The 26,911-nt window shown below is 35.9% G+C and overlaps 1 long non-coding RNA gene across 3 annotated transcripts in view; it reads right to left on the reverse strand.

Annotated features, from left to right (window-relative positions):
- The window catches only part of LOC106997619 (uncharacterized), a 258,203-nt gene that overhangs the window by 215,641 nt on the left and 15,651 nt on the right, over positions 1 to 26,911 (reverse strand). For all 3 annotated transcript variants that reach the window (XR_003728311.2, XR_013415497.1, XR_013415498.1), the window contains exon 2: positions 25,842 to 25,933. This is a non-coding gene — a long non-coding RNA (uncharacterized LOC106997619). The remainder of the gene's footprint in view (positions 1 to 25,841; positions 25,934 to 26,911) is intronic.

The following is a 26,911-nucleotide window of genomic DNA, read 5'->3' on the forward strand; positions in this document are numbered from 1 at the left end:
GGCAGAGGCAAGAGGAAAGCATGTTACTATCTTATCCTGCAGTGCAGATGAAGATATCAAAATGGGGTATTGTCTGCCAGGTGTATTGTAAACTGTGATTGGAAAAGGAGACTAAATAAGGAATCAAGATATCATGCCAATGCTTTAAAAGAAAGTGCTTTTGTTTTCAATATTTTAAGATTATCAGAGGGAAAACACTGAATTAAAATCTATGCTTAGTTCTTATATGCTTCTTCAAATTTCCCAAACCATGTGTTTGCCTTTCCTATTTGCTATCTCAGAGAGTTTTGAATTAGAACCACTTTCCTTCCTAAATGTAAAGCAGTAATAAAATGTTAAACTGCAGAAATGAAATGATTATATATGTATATGTATATAACATAGTTCCAGTAGTATATTACTGAAAACATGAAAGCCTAACTAGATAATTTCTGGTACAATATATTTCTTTCATTGCACATGTACCAGGAAGAAAATCAAATTCAAAAGGAGTAGTGCAAGATGGTGGACTGAGCACATTTGTTTATCCTCTTTTCTTCTCTAGATCTTTTCAAAAGTAAAGAAATAAAGAAAACATAGAATCACAAAAATGAAAGAACTGGAGATGGACTATCAGCAAGTAAGAGTTTTAAATTACAGGAGGCAAAAAGTAGAATGAGGTGGGATAACTAGTGAAGTTATCCAGAAAAAAAGTCACAGCCCAGAATGTGTTCATTTTCAACTCTTGAAAGTCAACCTACGTATACATCAGAAAGGTGTTAATTATGGGTGTAGAACAGAATGCAAATGCTTTTAAACTTGACATGTATACATGAAAGTATAAGTGATGTAAATTAGGAGATGGAAACAAGGAAGAAAGTTTAAAACAAGAGTTTAAATTAGTTTAAATCACTAGTGTCCTTTTATGGACTGAGAAGCCTAGAGATATTGTCTTATCGGTAGATACACAAATAGCCAAGAAGTCATAAAGTACTGCAAGAACAGTGCCATAACAAAGCTGGAGGGTGACGGTGGGGGTAGCAATGGTGTGGAGGACATAACACTGCTACATCTCCATCTATTACATCAGAAAGTCAATAAATTACACCAAAGTGCAAAATTAAGAAATAGTAGCATAGTATACATAGCATGTAGATTTATGAAGTTGAGGTATGAAAGAAGTTTAAGACAGAAACACTTAGAGAAAAAAAAAACTGTTGTCTCTGGGAAACAGAATTACATGTAGGAGAAGATGGGGCAAGGAGCTAATGTTATTATAAATTCTTCCATATTTTATTTTTTAATGGGCATGTATTATGTTTGCAAAATTCTAAATGCATATAAGAAAAAATAAAAGCCTTCAAACATCTCTATAGATTCAGCAAATCCATTTACATTTGATATGCGTGGTGGGGAAGTAACGCAAATGCCTGAAAAATGCAGAACCTGCATAGAAAGAATGCAGAAGTTCCTGTTTAGCACTGTGTTATGACATGGTGATGTCTGTTTCTATTCCGGCCAATAAATCCTGGCAGTTGGTCAATTATTACCCTGTTAAAAGGTCTGGAATGGAAGAATGGATTGTATTTTTCGTAAAAAGCTTGCTGACAAGACCAGAGAGAGTTTCCACTGGCAATTCTATTTCACAGTCCTTTCCCTTCTTTGGGCAACACAGATGATGGCAATGGGCAACCACATGGCCTCTAAAATCTTTTCCTTCACTCCTCTAAGTACAAATCTCTACGGCACAGAAATGCCCTGGAAAGTTCTGTGCTTCTGTGATTGGTAGGATCCCTTGGACATGTTTAAGAACTATAGCAGCATAAATAGCTTGATTTTCCAGAACACAGCAGCTTCATGATATAGCATCTACTAATTTAAGATAAGATGGTTTCACAGATCCAAAAAGGTAGAATAGTTCTAGTGATTCATCGAGTTAATTGGTCAATTATTGCCAATTTGAATTAGTCAGAAATATGCGTGCGCGCGCACACACACACACACACACACACGACAAAACAAATCTCTGCATAGTCCAGTTTGTTCCAAAAGGAAATAATCAATCCCTAAAGCAACAGAAATGTCACCAGCCTGTCAAATCCTGGGTAGCACTCGGGCCTCAGAGAGTTAAATTCACCCCATATTAGGAAGGCATTAATTATTATTACAGAACAGAATGTAATAATATTACATTATTAATATACCAAATAACATTACAAATATTATTGCAGAATATAATAATATTTAAATTGATATACTGAACCTATAGAGAATATTATATAATTATTATTACACAACATTTTGTTTATTAGGTAAAAATGTTAATAATATAATTTGGAAGATGCAGTTCTCCTAAGTGTAGTTCTCAGATTCCCAAAGCACTGGCCAGGAAGACGGCTACAGCTTGCCTACAAGTGACACGTCTAAATGAGACCCAAGTGACTGAGTTAACAAATTCTTGTGACTATTGGCTGTAGGTGAATTTATGAGCAAACATAGGCAGCCTAGCATCGGAGGTGTGTAGGATTATACCGCTTCAATTCCAAATCCATCTTTCTATGAGAATAATTCAGGATAACCCTCCCTCACTCTACTCGTGTTCCTCTGGTGTGTATCATCTCTGCAGGTGTGATTGGTCCAGAAAGCCTGCACACTCTTCTGTGGCCGAGAGCCAGTAGATAGGCTGTATCTTCTTCCAGCTATGCCTGGCCTGCCAGTTTCTTATGGGCTTTTCATTGCCAGTCTCAGTTTTTGCTAATACGAAGCTATTAAAAGCTCATCACAAATTAATAATAACACATATCTGTCTATTAATTTAGAATTCATTTCATTTGATGTTGATGCCAAATCGGAGGCACAGCTCCCATAGACATGGCACACAAGCTTCACCAGATTTACAGACTCCCATTCCCACATCTCGTCTTTAATTCTGCCTTCCTGCTTGTCACTAGAGATGCACTCTCCATGCTCCCAGCTAAAGCCAATCAATTCTTCCACTTGTGCTGTAGACACATCTACTCCCTCTTTGTCAAGAATATCATTTCAGAGATAGATACCCCATTCTTCATGATGTGATTATTATTGTATGGCTGTATCAAAACGTCTCATGTACCCCATAAATATATACACCTACAATGTACCCACAAAAATGAAAACTTTTAACTTAAAAAAAGTTTAAAGAACATTTTATTTCAGCAAGTTTCATCCCTCTCTCCTGCAGCATCCATTTTTCTCTCTATTTCCATTAAGCTACACATGTGCTACTATTTCTCCCATTTAAAAAAAACTTTAAAACCTTGTTTTTGTTCCTGTTTCTTTCTTTAGCAACCATTCTTGCTTTTCTCATCATTTATATCAAATGTTCTCAGAAAGAGTTGCTTTCTACTAAACTTACTCCAATTGTTTCAAATTCCTCTCTTTTCATTCTCTCCTAAATCCATGCCATCATGCTTCCAAAAATGTGGAGAACACCAATGAGCTCCCCTGGCTGATGCAATGGTCAATTCTCAGTTCTCATCTTACTGGAAATATCAGCAACACTTGTCACAGTCCTTCAGTCTCTCCTCCTTCATGCCCTTTCTTCACTTGAATTCCAGGCACCTTGGTCTCCTGACTTTCTTCCTATCTCACCAAATGTCCCTTGCCAGTCTCCTTGACTGTTTTTTTCCTTTACTGTTTTTTCTTCTTCTCCCAGACCTCCCAACATTGGAGTACCCCATGGCTCAACTGTTCTTCCACTTCTTTAATTCTGTTCAATCCCTGGTGATTTTATAATCTCTTTGACTTAAATACTATCCACATAGTCAACCTCTCTCAAATTTATATGATACAGACAGGCCTCTCACCTGGCCTGCTCCTGTATCAGAGTCCATATTTCCTTCCTCCTTGCAGTTAGGTGGCACCATATGAATAGCTTTGGCTTTGGTCAATGGGCTATGAGAGAAAGTGATTGGTGTCACTTCTGGACTGATATATCAGAAACCAATGTGTGGCTCTCCAGTTCTTTTATCTCCCTGCTGTGTAACCTGCAAGCCATATGTTTCAGGCACAGTTACAATATGGTGATGTTTCCATCAACTCTGATGCCTGAGTATATGTATGAAGCAGAGCTCCCAACACTCACGTTTGATATGTATCCTCAGTAACAAGAAATCCTGTGCTATGTTAAGCCACTCATAGTTTGGGACTTTTAATTATAACATAATTTAGGTTTTCCTTATAGATGTCTCAATCTTAACATGACAAATACTGAGTTTCTGATGTTCCTCCTCAAAACTTACTCCACCTTCAGGTTCCCTGTAGGAGCTGATGTCAGCTCCACCATTCTAGTTGCTCAGGTCAAAATATTTGAGTCCTTCTGACTCTTCAATTCTTCTCACATCCCTCCAGTCTATCAAGGGATGCTGTTGGCTCTGCCTTGCAAATATATCTACAATTCAAGAACTTCGCTTGACTCCCAACCCTAGCACCCTAGCCTGTTCGCCAACATCATCTCTCTCAGATCACTCCAGTAGCCTCCTAACTGGTGTCCTTCCTTCCATCTTGCCCTCTATAATAAATTCTCAAGACAGTAGTCAGAGTCATCCTTTTAAAACTCAATTCAAATCATCTCCTTCCTCCTCAAACTTTTCCAAGTCTTCCCATCTCCCCCTGGAATAAAAGCAAATAACATGGTTTACAGAACTTTACATGATTAGTCTGTACCTGAGTCCTCATTATCTCTCTGATTTCCATGGCTTTCCCCTTGACTCCATTCTAGCCACGCTGGCCTACTCACGACTCTGCTGACACCAAATAATCCATAGGGCTTTTGCCCTGGTGACTCCCTCAGCCTGGAGTGCTCTTTGCTGGTGGCTGATCCTTTACATCTCTTGAATTTTTTCTCAGATGCCACCTACTCAATGGAGCCTACCCTGACAATTTTATTTTAAGCTGCAATAACCCTACTCTTCCCACCAGAAGCTTTCTGACTTTACCCTACTGTTCTTCCCCACATCACTTATTTATTGTGATGTTTATTTATTTATGTTTATTAGTCTCTCCTTACACATTTGTACCCCTTCTGTTATGAAACATAACTGCCTAGGACAGTGTATGTCCCATAAAAGAGCTAAATAAATATTTACTGGATTTATTAAGGTGGGCGAGGCAGACATGTTTTTATTTCGCAGGTAAAAATACAGACTCAGAGAGACAATGGGGAGACTTGCCCAAGATTGTTCAGTTAATAAGTGTTCAAAAAATAAATAAAAGCAGAATTTCCCAAATATTATAGTTTGTTTAAATCTTATTGTTTCATCCTGATACTAAATAAGAGCCTACCTGATACTAGATAAAAGCCTACCTGATCTGCATGTTTTTACTCTAGATTAACATGCCCGAATAACATGTTCTAGAAGTTCTATTTTACAGTCTTTAACAATTAAATTTATCAAAGAAGATCTTGATGTAGGTAGAAAAGAGCTTCACACAAATCTGAATAGTGTTATGCCTCAAATACATTCACATATTTATTTTTTGCACCATAATATAAATTGCTTATTTTGGAGAGAGCTACAATTGTCTCATAAGTTAACTTTCTATTCATCAAAGTTTCCACAAGGGATGGAAATAATAAACAACTTGGTATTACTCATTTGCGATCTGTGCTCGTAAACCATATGTGAGGATCATGCATCTGTTAAGATTCTGCTTTTATGATGCTTTTTTTTTTATATCCAAGATTAAAGTAAAAAGCAAATGAAGATTTTAAATATGTTGGCCATATGCAAAAATGTATTTCAAATTGCTCATTAAAATTTTTCTCCACCCATATGAAAAAACTTGATTTATTTTACTTTACAGTTATTGCAAGACAAAATGAAAAATAAAAATAAACATAAAAAATATTTTCTTTTGTCAAAATTAAGCCAATGATAGCAAACAGTTAAAAAAAAAATAACATAACAAAATCAAATACTTGGGGTCTAACATGATAGAAACACCGGAAGAGAATTGGCTTTGCTGGCAAGACATGAGCATCACCCTCTGAAACTACAGTAAAAATGACTTAAATATAAACAAGTACCAAACTCTAAGAAACACTCATCCAGAATGTTGATTTTTATATTCTTGCATTTGCATTTCTAATAATGACATGAATTTTATCCATGAGACTCTGAATTTGGAGAACAAGGAGGCACATAATCATCTTCCAGAGATTCCAAAGCTGGCATTCTGTAATGTTCATGTTTATAACAGCTCTGTGTCTATACTCTTACAGTTGTAGTCTTAGCATGAATTTGAGTCACATTTATGAAGTTCTGTCTTTGAGCTAGACTCTGCATGACACATTATGAGCAAATATCAAAACATCCTTGCCTCAAAAACTGAAACTTTTGTGAAAACAGATATAGAAAAAATTAGCTGCAAAGTAAAGCAATGTGAAATTCAAAGGGCTTTCAGAGCACAAAAGAAGAGTGGATCATTTCTGACTTGAGAACCAGGGTAAGGCTCTAGTAATAAAGAGACATTTGAGCTAAAACAATTGTTTAATCCCAATCACTGGCATTTCATCAGATGCAACCTGATTTTCTATATGAATATGATTAATACAAGTTTTTCATTAGAGTCATGGGACTTTTTGCCTCACACAAACGAAAACAGATGTAGAGCCAAAGAAATGTGAATATTTTGACAAAGTTTTCTTTTTTAATCAAGTATGTAATTATTGGCCTATGCAAAAGTGGGAATAACATGGTTCTCCTAGTTGTGCGGAAGTGTAAAAGTCTCAGTCATGCTACAGTCGGGGAAATGTTGACTCAGGTTATTGCACAGAAGCTGTTACAGTTTTTCACTTTGCTAAGTTATGTGGAATTTGTTTTCAACTCAAACCCATTTGGGATATTTTTTAATAGGAAACAGATCTTTAAGAATTTGGGAATTGTACTAAAAAGTTCATGTTTTTTTCTAAAGGCAAAAAGGGACACTAAATCTTAAGCAGAAAAGTAAATTTGCTTTTCAGAAAAGTCAATCTAGTGGCAAAGTGAAGGGCAGGTTGAAAAGTAGAAATGCAACCAGTCAGAATACGATTTCAGAGATCCAGAAGAAAAATGTTGTGCATATGAATGCAATGACAGAGAGAAGAAAGAAGAGGAGATGGATTTGAGAGATTTTTAAGGTATAGAATTGGCAAGATCTAGTTACAGATCCAAAATAGAGAGTGACAGACAGGGAGAACCACATTTTTCTGATTTGGGTAATAAAATGTATGGAGTTTCCAATAGCAGAAAACACTGGAAAAAAGATAATCAAATCTGAGGAAAATGAGGGAAAAATTTAAGTTATTATGTAACAAAGCAAGTGAAAATGTCTTGTATCAGATATGAAAGTTATTATGTATAACACATCTTAAGAAATTCTAGCTCAAACATATAGGGAAGAGGTTGAAGTTCTTAGAATGAAAATCTTAATTCTCAATGTAAACTTTGAGCAAATACATTAATAGAGATTGTGAATTTTCTGCAACTGGTAATAAGGAAAGATAAAATTAATTTTTTGAAGAAAGCAACATCCAGCATTAAACACTAGGGGGGGAAGCATAGAATGCACAGAAATTATAAGTTAAAACAGAAAGTAAAAATTCTTGTCTAGATTAGCATATGGATTATGCAGAATAAAACAGAAGATTCTGCAGGAAATAAACTGTGAAATCTCAAAATTAACAGAATGACACCTCTCATGAATAGAGAAGCAAGAATTTTCAACAAACGTTAACCAGTCGAATCCAGCAAAATGTAATAAAGATATTACATTATGACCAAGTGGGATTTATCTCAGGGATGCGAGACTGACTCAAAATTTTAAAATCAGTCGATATAATTAACCACAGTAACAGAATAAAGAAGAAAATCATATTATTATTTCAATAGATGAAGAAAAAACACTTAATAAAAATTAAACACTATTCCCAGACTCTCAGAAAACTAGGAATAGAAGGCAATGTTCTCAATTTAATAAGGGACCTCTAAGGAAAACCCACAGCTGACATTGTAGTTAATAGTGAAATACTGAACACTTCCCCTTGGGATTAAAATAAGACAAACGCATTCACTCACATTACTCCTGTTAGTGTAGTACTAAAAGTACCATAAGGCAAGAAAAACAAATAAAATATAGACAGATTGTAAAGAAGGGAGTAGAACTGTTGCTATTTGCCAATGTTGTGCTTGCATATGTAGAACATCCTAAGGAATCAACACAACAACTCTAGAGGTAAAGAGTAAATTTATCAGGTTCTCTTAATTCAAGGTCAATTAACAAAAATAAATTGTATTTCTATATATTCAAAGCAAATAATTGGAAAATTAAAAAATTTAAGTTATCATATATAATAGCATCAAAACAATAAAACATTTAGGAACAAATTTAACAAAATATGTGCTGGATCTTTCAAACTGAAAACCACTGCTGAAAAAAATTAAAGATCAAAATAAATGGGGAGATGTACCATGTGTCTTGGTTGGAAGACTCCATGTTATTAAGATGCCCATTCTCCATAAATTGATCTACAGATTAAATACAATTGCGACTAAGAATTCTACAGACCTTTTTTAAGAAGCTAACAAGCTGATTCTCTCTCTCTCTCTTTCTCTCTCTCTCACGCACACACACACAAACACACACACACACATCTTAGATTACATATATATTTGTGCAGAACATACATATATTTGTACACGCATGTATAAAGAATGTAAATAGTTGAAACAATTTTGAAAAAGAACAAAGTTGAAGTACTTATGTTACCAGATTTCAGGACTTAAAGCTACATTACTTAAGATAGTGAAGTAAGAATATATGTATAAATTAATGGAACAGAAAAGAGTGCCCAGAAAGAGACTCACACATAGATGTGCAATTATTTTTTTATAAAGTCACCAAGGTAGCTCAATGGGAAAGAAAATTCTTTTTAACAAATGGTGCTAAATTAACTGCCTATGCCCATGGAAAAATATGAACCTTACACCATAAATAATAATTACCTTGAAATAGACTGCAGACTTAAACGTAAAAGCCAAAACTAAAAAAACTTTTAGAAGAAAATATATAAGAAAATATTCAGGACTTTGGAGTAGACAAAGACTTTTTAGCAAAAATGCAAAAAGCATACACCATCAATGAAAATTGGTAAGTTGGACAAAATGTAAAACATAAGCTCTCTGAAAGGCATTATTAAGAAAACAAAATGGCAAGCCACAGACTAGAAGGAAATAGTCACACTACATATATATCAGACAAGATACATGTGTCAGAATTTTATTTAAAACTTTAAAGTTTTGGTCAGAAGATAAACAACCCACTTAAAAAAAACACACACACACAGGACAAGTACTAAGCAGATATTTCACACACACAAAAAGTTTATGAATCATCAATAAGGACATAAAAAGATGTTCATCATTAATCATAAGGAAAATTACATTAGTCCATTCTCACACTGCTATAAATATATTACCTGAGACTGGGTAATTTATAAAGGAAACTGGTTTAATTGACTCACTATTCCACATGGCTGGGGAGGCCTCGGGAAACTTGTAATCATGGCGGAAGGTGAAGGAGAAGCAGGCACCTTCCTCACAAGGTGGCAAGAGAGAGAACATGTGTGAAGGAAGAAGCGCCACTTTTTTCAACTGTCAGAGCTCATGAGAACTTACTCACTATCATGAGAACAGCATGGGGGAAGCCGTCCCTTGATCCAGTCACATCCCACCAAGTCCCTCCCTCAATAAGTGGTGATTACAATTAGAGATGAGATTTGTGTGGAGACACAGAGCCAAACTATATCAAAAATGCAAATTAAAACCACAATAAGATACCACTACACATCCACTAGAGTGGCCAAAATGAAAAATACTTACAATGCCAAATGCTGGCAAGAATGCGGAGCAACCGAAACTTTCATGCACTGTTGCTGAAAGTGTAAAATGGTACAGATACCTGGAAAACAGTTTTGTATTTTCTTTGTTTTTTGTTTGTTTGCTTATTTGTTTGTTTGTTTGTTTGAGACAGCATCTTGCTCTGTTGCCCAGGCTAGAGTACAATAGCATGTCATAACTTGCTACAAACTTGACCTCCCCAGCTCAAACAATCCTCCCACCTCAGCCTCCCTTAGTAGCAGGGACTACAGGTGCATGCCACCATACCCACCTAGCTACTTTTTTTATTTTTATTATTATTATTTTTTTAGTAGAGACAAGGTCTCCCTATGTTGCTTAGGCTGGTCTAAAACTCCTGGGCTGAAGTGATCCTCTTGCCTCGGCCTCCCAAAGTTCTGGGATTACAGGCATGAGCCACCATGCCTCGCCTTTTCTTCATTTTCTTACGAAGTTAAACATCTATTCATCATATAACCTAACAATTCCTTCCCCTGTTTTACACAACAAAAATGAAAACATGTATCTGTAAAAGGACTTGAACATGAGGGTTCATAGGAATTATATTTATCATAACCCAAAACAGGAAATAACCCATGTTATTTCAGTAAGTTATATCAATAATTCAATGGATAAACAAATGATGGCAAATTCATACAACAGAATAGTTCTGAGACATGTTCATGTTCTATGGACGCTTCTGTAAATTCATCCTCATTTAATAAGCATAATTTCTGCTGGAGTGGGAGCTATAAAATATGCTGCCCCTTAAATGATGTTGAAGAAATTTCCATGTTAACGATTCATAATTAATTGACATGTTCCATACTCACTCATATTGAACCCCAAAGTTATGTTTTCATGTGCTAGTCTTTCTAAATCATTTGCTAAACAAATCAAAGAATCAGAGAGTATGGGATGTATGACAACACCTCATGTCATTATAGATATTTCAAGTATTTTAAATAGCTCTTGATCCTCATTAAAACTGGGAACACTGGAGACTTCTAGATTTATGCATTCTTTTTACTTATGTAACACAACTTTACTTCATGTCCTCTTCTTCACTGCTTCACAAACCAACCTGACATGTTTATAAACTTTATATTCCAAGGTATATTTAGGGAATATTTTATAAAGAGACACGGAATTGCACAGCACCTCACTCAAATGTTACTCATTAGACATATCTCTTCCCAGGCTCTTCGGACTCTCAGCAACTAGTTCCTCTCACAGTCTCAAACCCCCTCCTCCCCCCACCCCCAATCACCTATCTTCCCTCTCTCTCCACTCATTTCTCCCACCAGCAACTCCATCTCTCTGCTGGTCTCTTTTTTCACTCCTTTCTCTATCTCTCAGCATTTCTCATGCAGAACAATTGAACTCCCACTCCCCTTCAATTTTGAACCCAAACAATTGACCCTCTGCTTAATACTGCCTTAAGCATAATCCAAAAATGAAGATTTCATTTCAAAGTTCTCGAATTACCAAAACTTATTCTTTTTGTGGATAAAAGGCATTGTAAGTAACATCTCTATTGTTTGACCCTTATTTTAGGATAGTTTCATAATGCATAATTGATGCTCTAAAAATAGTTGTAAAAGTTTCCTCTGAAATGCATGATTAAAATATGATTGCCTTAATGAAAAAAATCTCATGAATTTTTATTGTATTTTTAAAGTTTAACAACAAGGAAGATATGCTAAGCAAAAATATAACAATTTCTTACATGTGGAACATCTTTAGGTGTAAAACAGAAAAATATCACTTTCATGGAATAACTACTAGCTACAATCATATGACAATATTTTCTAAGGTGATATTGTAACTTTAAAAAGCCCAAAGATTTCAAATTAGCCAAAAATGTGTCAGTTGAGTTATTCATTTACAGTAAGCTTTCAGGTCTTAGGACATCACCTATGAACCAAAAATGCTAAGTCAAAAGCCTACCAAGTGACCCATCATTTCTTATCTTCTTTTTCCACAATAAGCATCTTTAGTCATTAATTCCGTAAGTCTAGAGGGAAGGAACTGATGCAAATGACTTTTAAAAGTAGAACTTTCTTCCCAATGAATATTTGAAGAAAGACCCCCACCAGCACTCAAAATTGCCAATCTCCCTAAAATTTGAAAAAGTATTAAAAACATACATCTAAATACAATCATTATATTCATACAGGAATATACTTCCCTCTCTGTAGGAAAAGTAGAGAAAATCATCAATATTTTATCAGAATCTAATTGTTCAGTGAACCATCATTTCAACTGCTTGGGGAAAATGGAGAGAAGAAAGTCATGTTCAATTATTATTTGACACTAACATTACATACAAAACCAAAATAAGTTTAAGATAATAACATCTATAAGTATAAATGCTATATAAATACTAGGAAATATTTAATGTGTGTGTGTGTGAGAGAGAGAGAGAGAGAGAGAGAGGGAGAGAGAGAGAGAGAGAGAGATAGGAGATTGTTTACTATGTGTCATAACTTTCAAAAAAAAATTCCTTTGGTTGTAGGGCAAATCTAGAGTGGAAGGATAAGAATCATTGCACTTCACTTCCTCCTGGATCCATCTGTCATCTTTGGCTTGGAGACAGGTAATTGTTTTCACTTACTCTGTGTTCCAATTCATGTTTCTCAGATCTTTAACACGGTATTTTGGAAAAGGCAAAACTATGGAGACAGGAAAAAGATCAGGGGTTGCCAGAAGTTTGAGGGGAGGGAAGAATGAGTAGGCAGAGCACAGAAGATTTTTAGAGCAATGAAATTATTCTGTATGATATTGTAATGGTAGATATGTGCCCTTATACATCTTTCAAAGCCCACAATAAGTAAAATCTAATGGAAGCTATGGATTTTAGTTAATGATAATATATTAACATTGGCTTATCAACTGAAACAAATATACAACTAACGCAAGGTCTCAGTAACAGGAAAAACTGAGATGAGAGGGTAATGTAGGAACTCTCTTTACTTTCAACTCATTTTTCTACAAACCCAAAACTGATATAAAAAGAAGTCTATTAATTAAAATTCAGGAAAAAAAACACTGATAAGAAAATACTTTTTAAAATGGAAGATGTGTAAAAAACATAAGTTAGGCCTTACTGAAGATTTCTGTGGGTCACTGAAGTGGTGTTTGCATAACATATTACATAGGAAACTTTCCTAAAACTGTCTTTGAGTGCATGTCCCTTTTTCATATTTTTATTTCAATAGTTTTGGGGGTACAGGTAGCTTTTGGTTACATGAATAAGTATTTTTGTGGTGATTTCTGAAATTTTGGTGCACCCATCACTCAAGCAGTGTACACTGTACTCAATATGTAGTCTTTTATTCCCCACCTCCCTCCCACCCTTCCCCCCAAGTCCAAATGTCCATTATATCATTCTTATGCCTTTATGTCCTCACAGCTTAGCTCCCACTTATAAGTGAGAACATGCAATATTTGTTTTTCCATTCCTGAGTTACTCCACTTAGAATAATGGCCTCCAGTTCCATCTAAGTTGCGACAAAAGACATTATTTCATTCCTTTCTATGGCTGAGTAGTATTCCATGGTGTATATACCCACATTTTCTTTATCCACTCATTGGTTGATGGGCAATTAGGTTTGTTCTGTATCTTTGCAATTGCGAATTGTGCTGCTATAGACATGCATGTGCATGTATCTTTTTTACATAACGTACACCCCTTTTTAAAAAAAAAATTATTTTGTAGAGAAGAGATCTTGCTATGTTGCCCAACTGGCCTTGAACTCCTGGCCTCAAGCAATCCTCCAGCCTTAGCCTCCCAAAGTGCTGGGAATACAGGCATGAGCCATCGTGCCCAGCCCATATGTCTCCCTTTTTCCTAGGTCTGCTCCTCTCAGCAGCAGCTTAAATCTTTCCTTCTGTTTCTTTCCAACCTCACAGGCCCTTGCTAATTTTGCTCTTCACTTGTGGCACCTTTTTTTTTTTTTTTTTTTGGTCATGAAAAGAAATTTAGACTTTCAGGCTTCCTGATCCAGCATGTTCATCTGTTATCCTGTTAACAGGATCACAACGAAAGCATGGTAGGTGAGTAAGACAAAGAGAGGGCCCTCCTCCCAAGGTAGATTATGGTTGGGTGGGAGAGAGGTAGCTGGGAAGGTTTGCAGGTCTGCCTTCATCATCACCACCTTACCACCTGTCTGAGGAGTGAGGAAAAAAGTTTCCAGAATGGCAACAGTGTGGCTGGGAGTGCCATTCACTTGAGATATAGGAGAGGAAATGAATTCCTGGGGGAAAGTGAGGGATTTGACCAGTATTCAATCTAACTATAATTTATCCCATACTACAGGTAAAATTAAGTTGCCAGTTACATAGAGGAAAAAACTCACGATGAATAGTAATTTGAACAAGGCTGTACGTAGCACTGCATTCACTAGTATAAGAATCTTGGATCTCATCTACCAGTGTTTAGAAGCGTATTAAGAGAGTATAGACAGTAGCTAGATAAGGTACTTACTAAACTTCTTTACATGACCTTTCTGTTGTTTCTTTATGAGTTTTCTGAATTAAAGCAATACACAACACATTTTGAGAGTAAAAGTAAACAGTATTTTTGGTTAAATTAACATGACTACTTTATCTAGATCTTTTATTGACCCATGCTTCTCAATTTGGACTTTTTTTCTACTTATAAAAATGCCACACAGAAAACGTTGGAGTATAGATCTGTCATTTCCTTCCTTCCTTCCTTCCTTCCTTCCTTCCTTCCTTCCTTCCTTCCTTCCTTCCTTCCTTCTTTCCTTCCTTCCTTCCCTTTCTTTCTTCCTTCCTTCCTTCCTTCCTTCCCTTTCTTCCTTCCTTCCTTCCAAAGTAATATAACACAAAAGAAATAAAAGACGTGTTGTCTCATAGGAGATGAGACACGTCTATATAAGTCCTAGGAATTCTAATTTAATTTGCATACCAAGGACATCTAAAGGAGAAAAATGTATTCTAATTAGGGTCTGGCTTCTAATGTATTATAAAAGTAACTTGTTAAATGAGATTTTCTGTTTTACTGGAAAATTCTTTTTCATGAAATTATTGACTGAAGATTAGTCCTTGATAAGCAAATCAATTTTGTAATTCAAACATGGCGATAGAAATTCAATGCATTTTTCTTTTTTAAAATTGTATTTTATTTTGAGAAACAGTCTCACTCCATCACCCAGGCTGGAGTGCAGTGGCGTGATCTCGGCTCACTGCAACCTCCGCCTCCCAGGTTCAAGTGATTCTCATGCCTCAGCCTCCCAAGTAACTGAGATTACAGGCATATGCCACCATGTCCAATTAATTTTTTCTATTTTTAGTAGAGACAGGGTTTCATTGTGTTGGTCAGACTGGTCCCAAACTCCTGGCTTCAAGTGATCCGCCCACCTCAGCCTTCCAAAGTGCTGAGATTACAGGCATGAGCCACCCCGCCCAGCCTCAATGCATTTTTTTTTTTTACAGTCATAGAGCAATGCCTATAATCATCCTTCATACATCTCAGATCAAAACAAATAATTCTATATTACAATAGGAGTGCCCTTAGACATTAAATAATAAATTCACTAAAGGCATTATTTTATATATAGTTTGTGGCATAGTTACCTATGAAAATCTAATTGAAAAAAATAATAAATTGCAAAATAGATACTAAGGGTATAAGGACACATTAACTATGGATTAGAAAAACCTTCTTAAAGCAGACAGATTCTCAGAAAGTGTTGAAAGAGAATGGTGGTCACAAAGGTTGAGGTAAACATGATTTAGGTGAGTATATTTCATTACGTATATTAATGTAAGTTGTTGTAAGACCTCAAGTAAGACATATGAGAAATAAAAACACATCGTTGTACAATATGACAACTTTTCTTCACCAGCTGCGTTTGCTGAGAATCCAAATGACATCTCAGATGAGGGGGTGATGAAAGCCAAGGCAGAGAGATGTGAACAAGAAAGATGAGCATAAGAAAGGCAGAAGCCTTTCTAGGGAGACGCAGGGACAGGAAAGAGAAGGACAGAGTACAAGAAGCAAGGAGGAGGAATTACATTTTTAAATGCATTACCAATTAAAAAAAAATTCAGTGTAAAAATAAAGGCTCTGTTTCTAACTAGTTTTGTGACTTTGGACAGCCGTTCCACTTCCTTGGCCTCAGATATTGGACAAAGTGACTTCCAGGTATTTACTGTTCTATTACTTAGTCATTCCACTATAGCTATGTTTATGTTCACATGTTATTTTTTACCTCACAGAATAATTGTTTTAATTCAGGTGAGTGCAACAGACACAGGTTAAACAGATGACAAAAGACTGAAGTGTTTTCTAAGATGAGCAAGAATGACGATGCCCAGTTAACTGGAGGATGCTTTTGCTTCAAACCAGAAACAAGTGGTAATAGGATATACAAGATTAAGGATACAAGTTAGTGAATGAACAGAATTACCTTCCTGCCATAATTACATATTTTTGTATCCTGTTTCTTACAGTAAGCAAGCATCTAAAGCACCCCTGGCTAAGCCTACCATAGAACTCTTCAAAATGTTTCTATTCATCAGCCAAATAGCAGTACATTATTTTCCCTTTTGTTTTATTGATGGCATATTTTAATCAACTTTATTGAAGTGTAATTTTCACAAATAAACTACACCCATGTTAAATGTACATTTCAATGAGTTTTTGCAAATGTATATACTACATAACCACCACTACAGTCAAGATATACTATATGCCCATCACCTCTGAAGCTCCTTGTGTCCTTTCTAAATCAGTGAGCTGTCCGCCTTCCCAGCCATGTTCCCGGGCAAACATTGACCTTCACTCTATCATTTAGATTAGCGTTGTCTTTTTCTATAGTTTCTTATAAATGTAATCATACAGTATGTACTCTTCAGAATCTGGCTACTTTTACTCAGCATAATATTTTAGAGATTCACCTATGGTGTTGCATATACCAGTATATTGTTCTGTTTCATTGATGAGTAACACTCCATGTTATAAATGTACCATTACTTGTTTATCTACCACCAACTGATGAACACCTGGGTTATTTCCATTTCTAGCAATTGGGAATAAGGTTGCTATGAACATTCATGCATCAGAGTCTCTGAACTTAACTTTTCATTTCTCTTGGATAAAAATCTAGGAGGAGAATTACTAAATCATATGTAAAGGGTATGTCAACCTTACAAGAAACTATCAAACTGTTTTCCAAAGTGATTGTACATGTATCCTGCCAAAATCAACATACGATAGTTCCAATGGTTCTACATCCTGGCTAGCACTTAGTATGGTGGTATAAATTTGGTCGTATAAATTTAGATAACCTAAAAGATGTGAAGCAGCATTTCATAATGGTTTTAATTTGCATTTCTCTGATGACTAATGATGTTGAGTATCTTTTCTTGTGCTTATTGGCCATTTGTATTTTGCTTCTCCTTCCTCTCCTTTGTGTCATTGCTGTTATTTATATTTTACTTCTACATGTCTTAAAAACTACCAAAGCACATCATTATTTTTACTTTAAGCAATCAAATACTTTTTAAAGATACTAAAAATTAAGGCAAAATATCCCCATATGTAAGCATATATTTAGTATTGCCAGTGCTCTTCATTTCATTGTGTTCATCCAAATTTCCAACTGATATGATTTCCTCTCTACATGAAGAACTTCCTTTAACATTTCTTGTGACTTAGGTCTGCTGAAAACAAATGTTTTCTATTTTTTTCCGAAAGTGTCTTTAATTTGATTTTATTCTGGGGAGGAATTTTGCTGTTTATAGACTTTTACATTGATAGCCTTTTAAAAATATATATTTCAGCACTTTATAGATGTCCTTCCATTGTTCTCTGCACACATAATTATAGATGAGAAATCTACTGTAAGTTTTATGTTTGTTTCTTTGTAATGTAATGTCTTTTTTCTTTAGTCGCTTTTTAAAAATATCATTTTCTAGTAGTTTTCAGAGATTTGATTATGAAGTACCTTGATGTGTTTATGTAAGCTTATCCTGTTTGGGGTACATTTAAGCTTTTGGGATCTGCAGATTTAAGTTTTCATCAGTTTTGGAAAATTTGGAGCCATCATTTCTTCACATATATTTTAGTGCCCCTACGATCCTCTTAGTCTGGATTTCTAATTATACCTATTTAAATAGGTCTGTATGATATTGTCCTCAGAGGTCACCAAGGCTCTGTTAGTTTTCTTTCCTTTCTCTCTTTTTGTTTTCAATAGGTTCTATACAATATATTCAAGTATGCTGATCTTTTCTGCCACACTATTCAATCTGCTATTACTCCTATCTGGAATTTTTTTAATATATTGTATTTTTTATTCCTATAAGTTCTATTTCACTTTTTTAACAATTTATGTTACTTCCCTCACTATGCTCATGTTTTTGTTTAATACTAAACATAATTATAGTGGCTATTTTAACATCTTTATGTGTTAATTCTAACAACATTGTCATTTTGGTACTTTTTCCTATTTACTGATCTGTATCCAGTTATGGGTATATTGTCCTTATTCTTGGCATGTTTATTAATTTTTATTAGATGCTAAATATGGTAAATGTAGCATTCTTAAAAATCTAGATATTGTTTTCTTCCTTTACAGAATGAAACAACTTGAATATCAATTTCATAACTTTGAGACCTATTTATTTGCTTTGCTAGAGACCGTCTAATAGTAGCTTCACTCCAGTGATGGTTCACTCCTGCTTGTAAGGAAGGACTCTAGGAGTCTCCACCAAATTTCCCAGATAATCATCAAGGACTTCATTCTGGATGATTAGAGCTCAAATGTCTTCCTGTCCTTTGTGAGCTCTGGGAATTTTTCAGTTTGCAACTCCATGGCCATCCTTAGGCCATCTTTGCAGAGCTTTATTCTATACATGGGCAGCTTAGTACTCAACAAAGATCAAAGAGGAGCCTATGCAGGTTTATGGAGCTCTCTTATTGAGTGCCCCCTTTTCCAAAACTTTGCTAGCTGCCTCAGATTCTCCAACTCTGGTCTCCATTTTCACAACTCATCAATGATTACAAGATCTGTTTGGATTTTCCTCCCTGTGCCAACAGTTAGAAATTGACTCTAAAAAGAAAGCCAAGACAATCATAGAGTTCGTAGTCGCTACCATTCTCAGAAGGATCACAACCCTGTGCTGTTTTTCTCCAACCACTAAAGATAGTTGTTTTATTATTTTGTTTAGTTGTCTGATTGTTTACTATGGAAAGTGAGAGCTGGTCTTGGACACTTTGTTTTTAACCAAACTTTGATAAAGGACTTATTCCAGGGTGGGATTGCATAGTAAGTATGGACCCACACTAGGTGGAGTTTACATGGCAACTTCTCTTAGAAATTGCTACACATGGGCATTCAAATTGGTAATAAGGAAGTCAAACTGTTGCTGTTTGCTGATAACATGATCATATACCTAGAAAACCCAAAAGACTCATCCAAAAAGCTCCTAGAACTGGTAAATGAATTCAGCAGTTTCAGGATACAAAATTAACATACATAAATCAGTAGCTCTGCTATACACCAACAGCGACCAAGCTAAGAATCAAATCAAGAACTCAACCCCTTTCACAATAACTGCAAAAAAATAAAATAAAATACTTAGGAATATACTTAACCAAGCAGGTTAAAGATCTCTACAATGAAAACTACAAAACACTGCTGAAAGAAATCATAGATGAAACAAATGGAAAAACATCCCATGCTCATGGATGGGCAGAATCAATACTGTGAAAATGACCATACTGTCGGCTGGGCGTGGTGGCTCACACCTGTAATCCCAGCACTTTGGGAGGCCAAGGCGGGTGGATCATGAGGACAGGAGATCAAGACGATCCTGGCTAGCACAGTGAAACACCGTCTCTATTAAAAATACAAAAAAAGTTGCCACGCATGGTGGTGGGCGCCTGTAGTCCCAGCTACTCGGGTGGCTGAGGCAGGAGAATGGCATGAACCCAGGGGGCAGAGCTTGCAGTGAGCCGAGATCACGCCACTGCACTCCGACCTGGACGACAAAGCGAGACTTCGTCTCAAAAATAAATAAATAAATAAATAAATAAAGGAAAAAAGAAAATGACCATACTGCCAAAAGCAATCTACAAATTCAATGTAATTCCCATGAAAATACCACCATTATTTTTCACAGAACTAGAAAATACAATTCTAAAATTCATATGGCACCAAAAAAAAAGAACCCACATAGCCATAGTAAGCCTAAGCAAAATGAACAAATCCAAAGGCATCACATTACCTGACTTCAGACTATACTATGTAAAGTGTGTGAGGGGGTGAGGGATAAAAGACTACACATTAGGTAGAGTGTACACTGCTTGGGTGAGGGATCCATCAAAATCTCAGAAATCACCACTAAAGAACTTATTCATGTAACCAAACACCAGCTGTTTCCCAAAAACCTATTGGAATTTAAAGAAAAAGAAATTGCTATTGGAAGCAATGTCTTGTAATTACAACTTCAATATTTTAACAAAGACATTTACTGTTATACTATAACTGGTTGTAGATAATCACCTCTGGCCACACTAAGCCCAAAAGTACCATATATCAGAGACAACAAACATAGCCATTTAAATTTAATTTTATTTAACTGAAAGCCATTTTATAATAATTTAATTTAGCCAAAAAATTTGTAATTTTAGATTACATGTGCACACTGAAATTTATTATCACAGTACAGCCAAATTGTCACTTTGTTTTACCAGTGTGTGTATATATGTATACACATATTCAAATTGTGATGGCTTCATTAAGAATGCTAAGCCGTTTAAAGCATTCTCTGATTGTTTCTAATACTCCCAGATGGATTCCACCAATGTTTCCATTTAGGCAATCTGACATTCAGCTGTGTCACCTAGGGGCATCCAACATCCTTTCCTCATTTCATTGAACCTTACTGAAGAACCTAACGCCTGCTCCACTGACGGTGATACCAACCCAAAATCTGTGCCATGAATGCTGAATCCTAAAGATCTCAAAACCATTACACTTTGGGATTCCAAAGCAGAACTGGACTCTATGAAGAGTCAAGCAGGAATGGGTCTCAAAGTATCTCCAATATGTCCATAATATTACAAAATCTTTCATGCAAACAGGTTTTCCAAACATGCTTTTCTGTTCTAACCCCAAAGGTCCAATTCCAGTCCAAAGAGATAGGCTGGGAGTATATTCCATGCCATCCCTTCCATCTTCCTGGTTGGCCCATTTTCTGTGATCCCTGCCTTCAACCAAATTTAGAGCTTGCTGGCAAAACAGATGCTGCATGCACACCAACAGGACATAGACTTACTGGTGTGTGAGTATGTGTGTGTGTGCGCGCACGTGTGTGTGTTCATGTGCAAGTGTGCATGTCTGTGTTTTGACTGGGGATGAAAGGGAGGCTATGGAATGTTTTATATTCCAAGAATATCTGCATCACAATCCAGACGGTGAAAAATACCTTTTAATAGGCCATTAAAAACTCACTGAAATTTCAGAAGCCATCAAAATGGTACCTACATAACTTATAGTTTATAATGTACACATTTTACTCTTTTAAATTCCTTTAGTATTTTCAAAATCCAAAGGATTCTGACATATCTTATAATAATTACCATTTTAAGACACTTAAAGTAAGCAACTTAGGCTGGGCGCAGTGGCACATGCCTGTAATCCCAGCACTTTGGGAGGCCAAGGTGGGAGAATTGCTGGAACCCAGGAGATGGAGGTTGCAGTGACCTGAGATCACACCACTGCACTGCACCCTGAGTGACAAGAGTAAGACTCCATCCCCCCAAAACCAACAACAACAAAAAGTAAGCAATTTAGATGCTCACTAAGATGTCATTTTAACATAAATGAGTATAATGAGCCATAGCATGCACAAGTTAGAAGGCAAAAAAAAATTGTGAAAAATATGCTCAAGAAAATATACCACAGAAAATAACCTGGGGAACTATATAATAAATTCTACAATGCCAATAATTAAAGTAGATAAATATCAAACTCTACTATGCTATGTAAAATATGCAGAAGAGCATCTAACATCTATTTTGCAAAGCATTTACACAGCTTACAGAATATTTACAATTCATAATCATCTTTTGTTTTATTTAGAGATGAGGTCTTACTATGTTGTACAGGCTTGACTCAAACTTCTGGCTTCAAGCGATCCTCCCACCTCAGCTATCCAAGTAGATGGGACTACAGGCATGCACCACCACACCCAGCCATAAGAATTTTTTCAATAATGCCTCTCCTATTAATGTTAGCCATGATTTGGTACATATAAGCTCCAAAAAGCTACAGTCATTTATTCAAGTAAATGACTTTATCAAAGTCATTGATTAAAACTTAAGTACACCGATAAAATGAAAATTTGTAACAATATATTTCCTCTTAAATGTGAGTAAGCTTAGTACAATCATACTAAGAAAACAAAATAATTTAATTGATAATAATCATGTTTTGGCAAAAAAAAAAAAGTCATCAGTACAATTACTCTATGATCACTAAAAAACTAGGAAAACAAGAGCATAATTAGGAAATCCTTTGTTCCAGGGCACAATGAGATGAACTTGCCTTATAAAGTCATTTATCACAACCCTAAATTGCATAAATTTAATGATAAAAGGTCCATGACCAAGTTTGCACTTGCAAATCATTTCAAGATACACTTCCTTTGTGGAGTGGGGAATAAACTTACATGCCAAAAAAATACATGAGATATAGAATAATCTTCAGAAAATGTAGCTAAGTCCATGTGAATGCTAGTAAGACTTTTTTAAAACATACAAAAAAATAAGGAAATAACAAATAGTTCCTTAAACTTTTCAAGACTTTCCTTCACCAAACTTCCACTTAAGACTTTTCTCATACAACTGGAATAGATTTGTAATTTTTTCCCCTTATAATTCTCTTTGATGACCTCCAGATTCTAGGATAGCACATTCCGCCAAGCATTTTAAGTGCACATTCATTTTGTTACATTGAAAAAACCCTAAAGGTTCAAATTCTATATAATTAAGTATATTCCTCATCTCATGGTTCAATTAATTTCACTCGCCATAAAGCATATGTGAGTCTCTTCCAGCCACTTCCTATTTCATTTATTTCAACTCCCAGAAAACTGGCTCCTTCTTAACCCACACTTCCAGATCACCCTATTTCCTTATACTTCACTGTTCCCCTATCCCCCTTCTATATATGTAGTATATATAACCTATATATAGTATAGATATATATACTTATATATATAGATTATTACTTTTATTTTCATTTTATAGTTGAGAAAGATTATTACTTTTATTTTCATCTTATAGTTGAAAACGTGAGCACTTACTATGTGTCAGGTTCTATTCTAAGCACTGGGGATGAGGCATTGAACAAAACAGATAAAACTTCCTGTTCTTTAGGAGCTTGAATGCTGTCGGGGGTCACGTGACTAGAGTATTTGAGATGGGAATCAAACCAGCTCTTCCTACAGCAGTGTGGGTAAAGCTTCAGAACATTATGTTAAGCAAAGAAGCCAGACAAAAAGACTATATGCTGTCAGATTCCGTTTATATGTAGATCAAGAACCAATCAGTCATCCTAATCAATGGTGATAGAACTCAGAACTGTCACTTCCTTAGCAGGGGAGAGTGGATGGCAATGGACTAGAAGGGTGTACAAAGGAACATTCGAAAATGATGGCAGTGTTCTGTATGTTGATTAGAGTGATGATTACCCAGTTGTAGACATTTGTCAGGATCCATCAAGCTCTACCCTTGAGATCTGTGCATTTTACTACATGTGATTATGGCTTAAAAATATAGTAAAAAGTTTTCAAACTCCTATCCTCACAACCATACTTTCTCTTCATTTATCAAAGGCTTCAACAACCTCTAAAGTATTTTTTTTTTTTGTATTTTACAGATGAAAACAGGATCCTGACAGTTCAGCCTGCTCTCTAGCATTCATTAACATGCCACAGTCTATCAGGCAGATGATTTCACTTTTGTTTATCACCTTGCACCAAATTCAGCTTTAAATACTTACCCTTTGCTAATTTTTAAATTGTGTTCCCAGCCCTTTTCTCAAGCTTCATTTTATTTTAGTCTCTAGTCTTCCTAACTCTTGCTTCATTTGTCTTAGGTTATGTTCGTGTTCTTCCATTTGATATGGACATGTGTGCTTAGTATGGTAATTTGATGTGCAATAAACATTGGTTTATTTAGTTTTCTCCTGTTTTTCACTTCCATTGTGATCTATCGTGTCTTGCTGTTTCTAGTCAGTTGACCACACTTAGTTTCTCCTTCCTGTAATCTGCTCTCCAAGTAAACAACTGCTTCACTTTTATGATTATGAGGGGTTCACTTAAGGTTCTCCCTTACTTCCAAGTTTTGAACCTGCTCTTTCTGATTAGTTTGAAAGAATACCAAAACATTGCTTCCCTCAATGTATACACTTTCTTCTTATAAATGAAAATTTCAGCAAACACTCTGCTTTTAGTAGACTAACTCCTCCACCAGCTGTCCAAACATTTGAAACTCCTGCTTCTCAACTATGTCTTGCCTTAGTGCTACTATTATTCACAGCTCCCTTCAGGATAAGAGGTCTATAGTATATATCCTCACAAACATACCTTTGGTTTCTCTCTCCAATGGAGAGAGAATATTCAGAAAATCATAATTGGAGGGGCTTCTTAACACTGTTTCCTCCTTTTCTATTAAATCCACTTTCTAAAGAGAAAATTACACTGTTTCTTCCTTTTCTATTAAATCCACTTTCTAAAGAAAAAAATTATAACAACATATATTTATTCAAGTATAAATAAGTTCATTATGTTATTATTGACCCTATTTCAATGATATCTATGGGAATTATATTTCCTTGCTTGTTGTTACTTTTTAAATTATTTATAAGTGTATATATGTGAGAATAAATAGTAGTAAGTTTTAATCTGACACTATTACATTAATAGTATCAAACAAGTTAAATATCATTTTGAATGATATGGTTTTGATAATACAGCATAAGATTTTGAAGTAATATGAATATAGGAACTTTTATAATACTTTAAATAAAATCTACCATTTTAAGTTAAAATTCAATACAATTATTAATATTCACATAATGCATTCATATATACACATATACATATTATATGTATGCATATATGTAATATCTTAGCTACACCTCTAATGATTAGAAAGATAGGGGAAAGAATCCATTCTGAGAAAGAAAATGGTGCTATTGGGTGATGAGCAGAGTCCTCAGAGAATAAAACAAAACAGTTCATTTCTGTCTCTATCAATTCGTTTATCAATTCCCACCATGTCTGTCTTCAAAGTGCTTTTTTGCCTCTGTTACTTCCCCTAGGGTCCCAGTTCTCATACAAGAAGAGAGGATAGCACTGGGACCTCTAGATTCCTTTTCTTAGCTTGGACTGCAACAACAAAGTATCAGAGACTAGATGGCTTAAACAACAGACACTTATTTTCTCATAGTCCTAGAAGCTGAGAAGTTCAAGATCAGAGCACCAGCATGGCCAGGTTCCTAGTGAAGGCTCTCCTCTTGGCTCACCATATGGCTGGTTGCCTTCTCACTGTATCATCACACAGCAGAGGCGAAAATCTTGTGTCTCTTCCTCTTCTTATAAGGACATGAATCCCATCATGGGGACTCTACCTTCATGATATCATCTAAACCTAATTATCGCCCAGTGGGCCCACCTCCTAATACCATTACATTGGGCGTTAAGGCTTCAACATATGAAACTGGGGGAGACACAAACATTTCTTTTATGATACTCTCCAATTCCTTTAGAAACCTAGAAATAATTCAGCTACAAGACACTACTTTCTCTTACACTGCCACCTCTTAAAGCTCTAGTGTATTGTTATCCTCACCATGCTGGACGTTCTGCAGCTGCTCTGCAAATACACTCCCCATCCTTCCCTACCTTGCTCAGTGCCGCAGAGAGCTAGCCTTGTGGGCTGCGTCCAGAGTGCCCCTGATCTTAGTCTTCTAGCTGGGTCTGGCCAAGTAGAGGCCCTGCAAAAGATCAGAGTAAAGAAGGAGAATGAATCTTAGTTTTTCCCTCAAGGGCCCACCAGTATCTGTATCTCTCTTCTGAAGGCCACACTATCAGGCGAATTTTGGGTTCAGGTCACCAGCCCTTACTCTGCCCTTCAGGCCCATGGTTGGTAACTGCCCCCGGCTGGTGCTGGTGCTTCCTCTTACCTGTCCCACATCCTTGAAAATACCCGCTCATTGCACTCCCCTCAATGATAACACCCATTTCCATTCAGGACTTTGTCTGTGTACAGAGTCCCTGTCTCCTTTCTCCATATCACCCCAAATCTCCTCCTGTTAGCCCAGTTTATCATGATCCTGTGCCCCAAAGGGGGTAGGGCAAGTGCCAAGCCACAAAGAAGGGTCAAGGGCAGGAACACCCCACACTGCCTCATGAAGGAGTGGCTTGCATGAGTAATAAATTCAAGTCACACAATAAACAGAGATCTATATATGGATGGACGTTATTAAGAGTTAAAAACTGACCATATTTGGCTTGAAAATATGAAAATCTTACCCAAGTTTAAAGCTTTGCCTCTCAGCTGCCAAAACAAACACTGCAGTATACTTACCAACTTCCAACTCTTATAATGTTAGAATGTAATCACTTCTCTGAAGTTTTACCTGCTATAATTTAGGCATAACTAGGTTTTTCTTTTAACTTGAAAAATATGCTTTTAAATGGCCTTTATTGTATTGACGAGACAATTAAGAAATGATAAGAATCACTCTGAGGGGGAAATCAAGGGCTCTCGAAGAAGGTTCTGAAAAGCAGGCTTGGTTCAAGTCTCATCTCACTGGAATCATTGAGAAGCATCTTCTGGGATCACTTTCAGAAGCAGAATGCACTCAGAGACTAAACAGCTGCAGGTTCTATTTGCTCCTCCATTCCCCCCAACTCCAAGAGTTTTAGATAAAATTAGGTTCAAAATTAATATAATGGACAGCATAACAGAA

The sequence above is a fragment of the Macaca mulatta genome, chromosome 3 (assembly GCF_049350105.2).
Source record: "Macaca mulatta isolate MMU2019108-1 chromosome 3, T2T-MMU8v2.0, whole genome shotgun sequence".
In the NCBI taxonomy this organism is placed as follows: domain Eukaryota; kingdom Metazoa; phylum Chordata; class Mammalia; order Primates; family Cercopithecidae; genus Macaca; species Macaca mulatta.